This window comes from Palaemon carinicauda, chromosome 4 (assembly GCF_036898095.1).
Source record: "Palaemon carinicauda isolate YSFRI2023 chromosome 4, ASM3689809v2, whole genome shotgun sequence".
In the NCBI taxonomy this organism is placed as follows: Eukaryota; Metazoa; Arthropoda; class Malacostraca; order Decapoda; family Palaemonidae; genus Palaemon; species Palaemon carinicauda.
The window spans coordinates 81,225,476-81,234,214 of NC_090728.1; positions in this window are offsets into that span (position 1 = coordinate 81,225,476).

Genomic DNA, 8,739 nt, shown 5'->3' on the forward strand with positions numbered 1-8,739 from the left:
TATCAAATTTTCAGATTCAGAGATTTCTGATATTGCGAAATTTGGAGCAATGCCCCTTTATGCAATCTATGAAATGCTATCATAAAGATATTCCTAAAATTAATGTGTTGAAAATGCCTCTACACTTCATAACCCTGTAATCACTAGAATAGTATACTGTAACAATCTCATTGACTATGTTGACTCTGCCTATTATTAAGAAATATCGAAAACGTAATTCGTGTAAGATACATAAGAACAAGTCAATTACGACGCAAAAGAACAGGTCAATTATGACACAAGAATAAGTCAGTTAAGACATAAGAACAAGTCATTTACGACACAAAAGAACAAGTCAATTATGACACAAGAATAAGTCAGTTAAGACATAAGAACAAGTCGTTTACGACACAAAAGAACAAGTCAATTATGACACAAGAATAAGTCAGTTAAGACATAAGAACAAGTCATTTACGACACAAAAGAACAAGTCAATTATGACAAAAGAATAAGTCAATTACGACACAAAAGAACAAGTCAATTGTGACACAAGAATAAGTCAGTTATGACACATAAGAACAAGTTACTAAAGAAAACTGTAACTGAATAATAAACACTGCCTACTGGACAACAGGAACAAGACTCTTCATAGAATGAACAAGGATAATGATGACAATTCCTGAAATTGATATAATTTTAGACACAAATAATGAGAAATGTCAGATTCTATCGATTGGAGTTTATTTTTTTCTCGATACATATTGAGTACTCCTTTGACCTATTCTAACAACCTATTCTTCTTTAGTGTCATAATACCTTCTGACAGAAGAGAAAAAACCATCATTGAAACGCAACCTACACAAAATTAGTTAATTGCAATGTGAGTTTGCCCTGTTTGTTCGTCTGCTCTGTAGCCTAACCAAGAATCCCTCATTCATGGGTATGAGGGAATGTCGATTACAAATAATTTCGCTGGACAGGCACTGTTTTCTTTATTTGGGACCACTGAATGTCGTCACGGTTACAATGGATGACTTAAGTAAGTAATACTAAGTAACAAGGGGCCTGAACCATATTCCATTATAGTTGAGTTTACGGACGGAACTAACATCTTAAGAACGCAGACTGTCCGGCCAGAAATAGAACATGTCTGAAGCCATGACTAATATTTCAGGAAAACTAGTCTTTATCAGACCTGTCGATACAACTGGCCAATTACACTACAGCAATAGACGAAAATGTTGCAGTCTTTATCTATATATCGGCAACCCTTAACGGCAAGACTGGACAGTGCATTTTCCAATGTTATTGATGGGCACTATGGTGAATATAGGAATGTGATATCTGGTGTTCCTCAGGGTAGTGTTCGTGGCCCATTACTTTTCATACAATATACACATGATATGTGGTTTGGCCAAGAAAAGAAGCTCGGGCTATTTGCAGATGATGCCACTCTCTTTACATTAATTTCATCTCCTGGATGTAGATATAGGGTTGCTAAATCCCTTAATAGATATCTAGCTAAAATTCGTGCATGGTGCAAATTATGGGGCATGAGGTTGAAACCTAACAAAACTCAAAGTATGATTGTAAGTAGGTCGTGGACAGTGACTCTTCAATATCCAGGTCTCTGCACTGATAATGTTTCTTCAACTATTTACAACGCCTTTAAAATTTTAGGTGTTATTATCAATTACAAATTTACCTTTGGGAAACACATTCTATCTGTTTCTTCTTCAATTGCACAAAAGACTGGCTTATAGTGAAAGTCTTCCAAGATTTTCGGTGATTTGAAGAAATGTTTTAATTCTTGTTTCGAGTATCGTTCTCCTGACTCGTCTTCAGCTGCAGACTCTTATCTTAAATCGTTGGGTAAATGCTTGCGGTCTACTAAATTTCTTATTCCAGATCTGGATATCAATCTCTGGCAACATCGTTCAGTTAAGTCTTTATGCATGTTGCATAAATTTCTTATAATTCTGACCATACTTTGCATTCAGATCTTTCCAGACTGTGCCATCCTGTATGTAGTATTAGCTATGCAATTAGTTTAAGTCTTGTGTTCTCCATCGTAAGGCTCAATACTACACAGTATTCTAGAAGTTTTATTCCAGCTGTGACGAGATTGTGTATGATCTTCCTAATCAGGCAGTTGAATCAGTGGAATTTTCAGAAGTTCAAACTTGCAGCGAATGTTTTTATGTTGAACAGGTTGACATGAGTCTCTCTTTATAGTTTATATGACATATCTTAACGTTGTTACTGATCTTTAAGATACTTTATATTCTCTATTCATTATTTTTCATATAGATTATTTATTTCCTTATTTACTTTCCTTGCTGGGCTATATTTGTGTGTGTCCTTGGGCTTATGGTATCCTGCTTTTTCAACTAGTGTTGTAACTTACCTATTAATAATAATAATAATAATAATAATAATAATAATAATAATAATAATAATAACACTATTGAATCAATGGTAAATACTAATCTAACATCATTATTGTAGTCAGAGCCAGCTTTAGGCCAATTAGACAAATTTGTTTAAACTGGGACCCGCTTGAGTGAAGGACGCTATGACGGATAATGCTGTTAACAATATTTTGAAACATAAAACCTGGAATATAAAGTTGTGTTGTTTGTTCACCATGTGCAAAGTGTTTATGCTAATGTGCAGCGTCAATTACGTAAATAGTAATTTTACTAACATTAAACTACTAGTTACACCAAACACGTGATTTAGAACAGACATACGGTAATTTTTCGGGATTGTAGTGCGCTGTGGCAGTTAACTGCAATATTATGTTAGATTGTTTTGAAAGAAACTAGGTCTACATATCAAATCAACTAATTTTTACCTCATTATCGAAGAAGGCATTTGCATTTACATTTACCAGAGCTTGTTCTTTTGCACCCGGCGCTCTCCGTCTTACTCTCAGGATTTGAAAAATGGTAAATTCATAAAATGCATACATGCACATACTAATAGTTTTTTTTTTTCAGTGCCAGAGTCTCTTTATTATGATCAATTTTGTATTTTACTTTGTAATTTCAGTTTATTGTCGCCTTTTAGGTTTTCTAAAAGAAAAGTAACGGAAAAACCCTTACATCAGGGTAAGCATAAGTAGACATTGATAGTGTTAAAGCTCTCCGTTACCAGGGTGGAAAAGTATATAATAATTTGCCTGTAAAATTATTCACAGATAACTGATGAGGTCAAGGTAAAACCAGAATCTTTAGCATGAAGCATTTATTAAAGTCATTTTGTAAGTAAGGACATAAAGGATAAGACAAAGGACATTGATTAAGGCATGGGATCACTTAAAAAGCTATTAATTGGCATAGCTAACAATGCACAGGGTGCGGGTTTGATGGTGCAAATGAATTGGTTGAAGATGTTGAATTACCATTAGAGTTAAGAACATTTCAAGAAAAACAACTACGAAGAAGGCAAAAGATGAAGCTCTCCAAAAGAAGCATACGATGTTTTAGGCTTCAACTCCGTATTAGACAAAGCTATTCAGTCCACACGGTCTATATTTCGAAAGCTTAAAAGCCACGTAAAGTGATTGGGATTTTTAAACACTGAGTTTACAAGAATTAGAAATAGGGAAGCAAACTGCAGACACCGAAACAGTTTAAACCAGTTATTGCAAAGAGCAACGTTTACCCATTTTCGTTGCAATCTCAAGACGTTCTGTTCTGTTACTCGATATTCTTACCTAAATGAGTTTCTTTCTTCACGATTTTTGAGGATCATTTCCACTCACTGCTGATTAAGACAAACTCCTGTTGTCTGTCACAAGATTTTAAATATGATCACTAAAGTTGGGGTTGCTTGCCTGTACCAATACCACCACAATGGGTCCAAGGACTACCCTTTCAACATGTTTAGTGTACCAATAACTTCAATAATTTTTAGAGATATTCGATTCATATTGTTAAAGTCACCTTTTATCTCAATATTAAAATTTTCTAACTTTCATCCCATTAGCCTTAGTCCTTATGTAATAGTTGTTCTCACATTTGTAATACCCCTTTTGTTTCAAATCTAAATCATGAACATTTCCTTGACCCCCTGACTTTGACTTCGCTCTCACCTAAATAATTTATATGTTACTTGTCTTGTTCTCTCCAGACTCTGCAAATGTTGTCTTTGACATTATTGAGGTTAATTAGCATCGGCTAAGTGACTTCATCTGCCAGAATCTTTCCTTGCTCCTGTTCCTTTTATTTCTAGAAACTTTCCTATTTTAAAGGACAAATCTTATTTAATAAAGATATCTCTATTTTTTATTATCCTCTTCGGTTATCTATCTAACTATTAAAACGTAGAGCTATTTTTCCCCTAATAAATATAAAGGAGCCGATCTTTCTTCATGCGGAACTTCATTACAGCATTAATTCCACCCATTCATTTTTAAAGCATCCGGTCGTTCTGTTTATGCAACTCCATTAGGGAGTAATTGTAATAATTTTTCTTTCAGGTGCGCACACTTCCAAAGCAAGAGTTGAGATATTCAAGGAAAAAAGGAGAATAGATAATCTAGATAATCTCTTCTCGTTTGAAGAACACAAAGGTTTTTCTGCATCCAGGTCACAGGTTGACCGACGGGGACTTCTCCCGTCCATATGAAAAAAAAAAAAATAAATAAATGAATAAATAAATAAAAGGATTATGGCATTAAATTCCTTCAACACCGGCTATGTTGATTTAGTGATGTCTTGTATTTGGAGATTTTCAGAAAACAATGTATTGTTATTGTATAGTACAAATTTGTTATTTTAATATCGGCTTTGCATCATTGCATGTGATTTTAGTCATGAATAACGGAGGGTAAATTCGGTGAAACATTGTGGTATTTGTGAACAAAACTTTATTTATTTTACATCTACTTCGTCATCTGAACTCAGAAAGAGAGAGAGAGAGAGAGAGAGAGAGAGAGAGAGAGAGAGAGAGAGAGAGAGAGAGAGAGAGAGAGAGGCCATGACTATATCATATTTGAAATCTCTGACTACAGAATGCCAATGGAAAGAAAGAAGTAGGAAAAGAAACTGGCATGACTAATGAATAAATTTAGATAATTAAATCATGACTGATAAATTCTTTTATAGATTCACCCAAAAAAAGGAAGATAAAAACTCTTGTTTTAGAAAATTCAAGTAATGACACTACAACGTCCAAGTTTCGCCGACCTATTCAAAAGAAAGCCCATATATATGGGAATATCTTGAAAGGCATCAGTATATGGAACACTTTGGGATAAAAAAAAAAAAAAAAAAACCTTTGCAATGCACAATAATTATTTGTCCGTATTTAAAAAAAGCATGAACATAGCCTTTAATTTTACTTCCCTGAAATTTGCTGTCAAAGAAATGAATATTACATTTATTATGGAGACGGTACACAAGAAAGTGACTTCGAAACGCTAAGTCAATACATCATTTTATGTGTGAGATACTGTTATAAGTAAAACCAATCTGTCGTGGCCGCTGAGACGATTTCTGACCCACTGTATAGCGTACTTGAGTCAAAATAATTCGACCAATTTAAGGAAATAGGAACAAAATAGTTAGACACGATCCATCCAAACTGAGTAAAACTGATAAAGCGTAGCCGCTTTATGACAGATGTCGTTCCTTTTTGACTAATCTCACAGGATTAACCAGATGTGGCTACGATTAACCAGAAGTTAAATCCACTCTCTCTCTCTCTCTCTCTCTCTCTCTCTCTCTCTCTCTCTCTCTCTCTCTCTCTCTCTCTCTCTCTCTCTCTCTTGTTGAACATATATATTTCATAAGGTGAGGTTTCATTTCTATAATGATAATTGGAACCAACAATTTTTTTTTTTTCGAAATCATAATCCCAGGTTATTTGCCAGTTTTATCCTATTGTCGTAATAAGACTCTGGCAAGATGGTGAGTTTGAAATCTTGAATGTCACAAGGGTAAATTTATCAGGCAAAGATCAGTGAGCCATATTTGATCCCCGGAATGGTTGATCTTGGAGTATAAAATAGAGAGCTTAAGACTGCGTAAGCTATCAAAACTGAACGATTGGAAACTTAAGTATACAGTGTGTACAAATACTTCACAATGATGAACAGCGGCCCTTTTACTGATGTAACTAAAGCATGTATCCACACGTTTAAAGCCACTAATGTTACTGAAATAAAAGTTCATCGAATGATCACACAAGAAGAATGTGAAAAACCTAAATTTCAAGAAAGAAAAAAGTATCATCCTGCTCTCGACGACTTCAACAAATATGTTTAAGAAGAACAGTGTTAAACTTATATGCACGAAAGAAAATCCCCACCTTTGAAAAAAATACTGGTAGAAGGTGGAGAAAACATTGCATTCAATGGATGGAAAGAATCTGCAAGGAAAGTCTACATGATATATATGTATATATACATATATATACATATACACACACACATATATATATATATATATATATATATATATATATATATATATATATATATATATATATATATATATACACACATATATATATATATATATATATATATATAAATATATATATATATATATATATATATATACAAATATACATACATATATATATATATATATATATATATATATATATATATATATATATATATATATATAATATCGGTAGTGAAAGATGAGTATCTGACAAGGGCAGAACAATTAAAAAGGTTTAAAAAGTCTTTTCTTTAAATAACTCTTTCAAACTCATATAAGCATGGTTTATGCTTAGATGTCAGTTTTCGATATATATATATATATATATATATATATATATATATATATATATACACATATATATATATATATATATATATATATATATATATATATATATATATATATATATAAGATGTTGATGTTATTTAAGGTGATCTTTTCCCAGCAAATATAATTGTAAAGAAATGGTGAGGGAAAATAGGATACTTATATCTGTATTACTGTTAATCTCTTGATCTGCCTTTATTGTTGTTTTCAAAGGTATTCGACTTGTCTCTAAAGTGAGCTTCCTTCAAGGAAAAATGAACTTAGTGTTTACGTTCGGACACGATAAGTTCTGGCAAAGAGCTCTTTTTAGCTCTTTCCACCGAATGGTTTGATTATAGTCTTCTACATTACTCGGTTAAAGATGAGAAAGTCTACGGTAAAAAGTAGCCATGTTATTGAGAGACTTATTTTATTGTTTTGACTCTTTGATTATAAAGTGTAATCATCCCTAATTATAGGTTGAATTAGAATAGGGTAAAAAAAACTAATTACTATCGAAATGATACATCAAACGCTGGTACAGAAATCAATCATTAGCAAGTATTGTTTTCTTTAGGGTCTATTTTCTACGCATTTTTTTTTACAATATGCAGAGAATAAAGAGACGCAAAAAGGCAAATATAGAAAATAATGATGATAATCACAATGGCGATAATAATAGTAATAAGGATAATAGTAACTATAAAGATAATGCTAATAAAAATAATAATAACATGAATCATTATTATCTTCATTATCAACAACCTAAAAAAATTCAGGCACAATAACATTAATAACAATAAACTCGGTTCATACTGGTGAAATTTTACGCTTTAATGATTGATTGTGAAAAGAGACTACTATTGGCAGAGAATCAGGTGTTAATCGAAAACACTGTGTGATGGCCAGTCTTCTATTATGTAGTCATACAAACAGTGTATTTTTACTTATTGCAACATGGTCTAGAAATGAGATGAAATTGCAAAATGAATCTACTAATGCAATTGATTAAACATTACAAAAGAACATCATTTGGAAAATCTCTTTTGAATTTAAGTAAGTTTTAATGACTTCTCTTAAACCAACTCTTGTCCTGACACATGATTAGGTTTCCAAGTGAGAATATTTCTTACAGTTCTTAAAATAAAATAAATAAAAGATTGACATTTACTATGATCTCGTCCACTGGAAATATGGTCTCTACAAACGCGGAGTCGAATTCTACTCCGCACTGATCTATCATGAATTAAATTATAATTCTAATATTTTTATTCTTAATTCACTAAGCCTTTGCACCATTGGGATTAGGATTTAAAATATCGTTTTAATGATCTATACATTCGGGCATTTGCTTTTACATATGAAAGCGACCATGCTCCTAAACATGCGCATGCTGTACAGTTAGAATCAAAAGAACGCCGACACTCGGGGGAAATCTTTCGTCAGATGTCTCTAGTGTTCCCGTGACAAAACAGACAAGGTGTTGCTCTTTTTACTACTTCTACGAAATGGGCGGAGCCTTCTCCAACCTTAGCGAACCAAAGACAGTAAAGGGTTGGTCTTTGTTAGCAAAAGCTTACAAAAGTTACAAATCGAGTTTCCATATTTCAATTCTTTATTATCATTTGACGTCTCAACTATCCACTGCAAATACAAAACACACACACATTATATATATATATATATATATATATATATATATATACAATTAGTATATTTGTCGTAGGTGGGGCCTAGTAGACATTCTGCAGGGAAGGGTCGGGGACGGGGTGGGGGGGGTGGGGGTGGGGGTGGGGGGGTCTCCTCTTCATAGCCCCTTGCCCCAGCCAGTCCAACACTGAAAAATAAGGAAGTAATTTCTGTTTTAGGGGGTTTGGAGAGAAGTTGAATGAGTATTCTTGATACAGCCTGCAAGATAGTGTATCATTGCCTAAGTATTATTTGATAACCGTTAGTGTTCCAGCAAATATTTTTAACCGTATTCATTATTGGT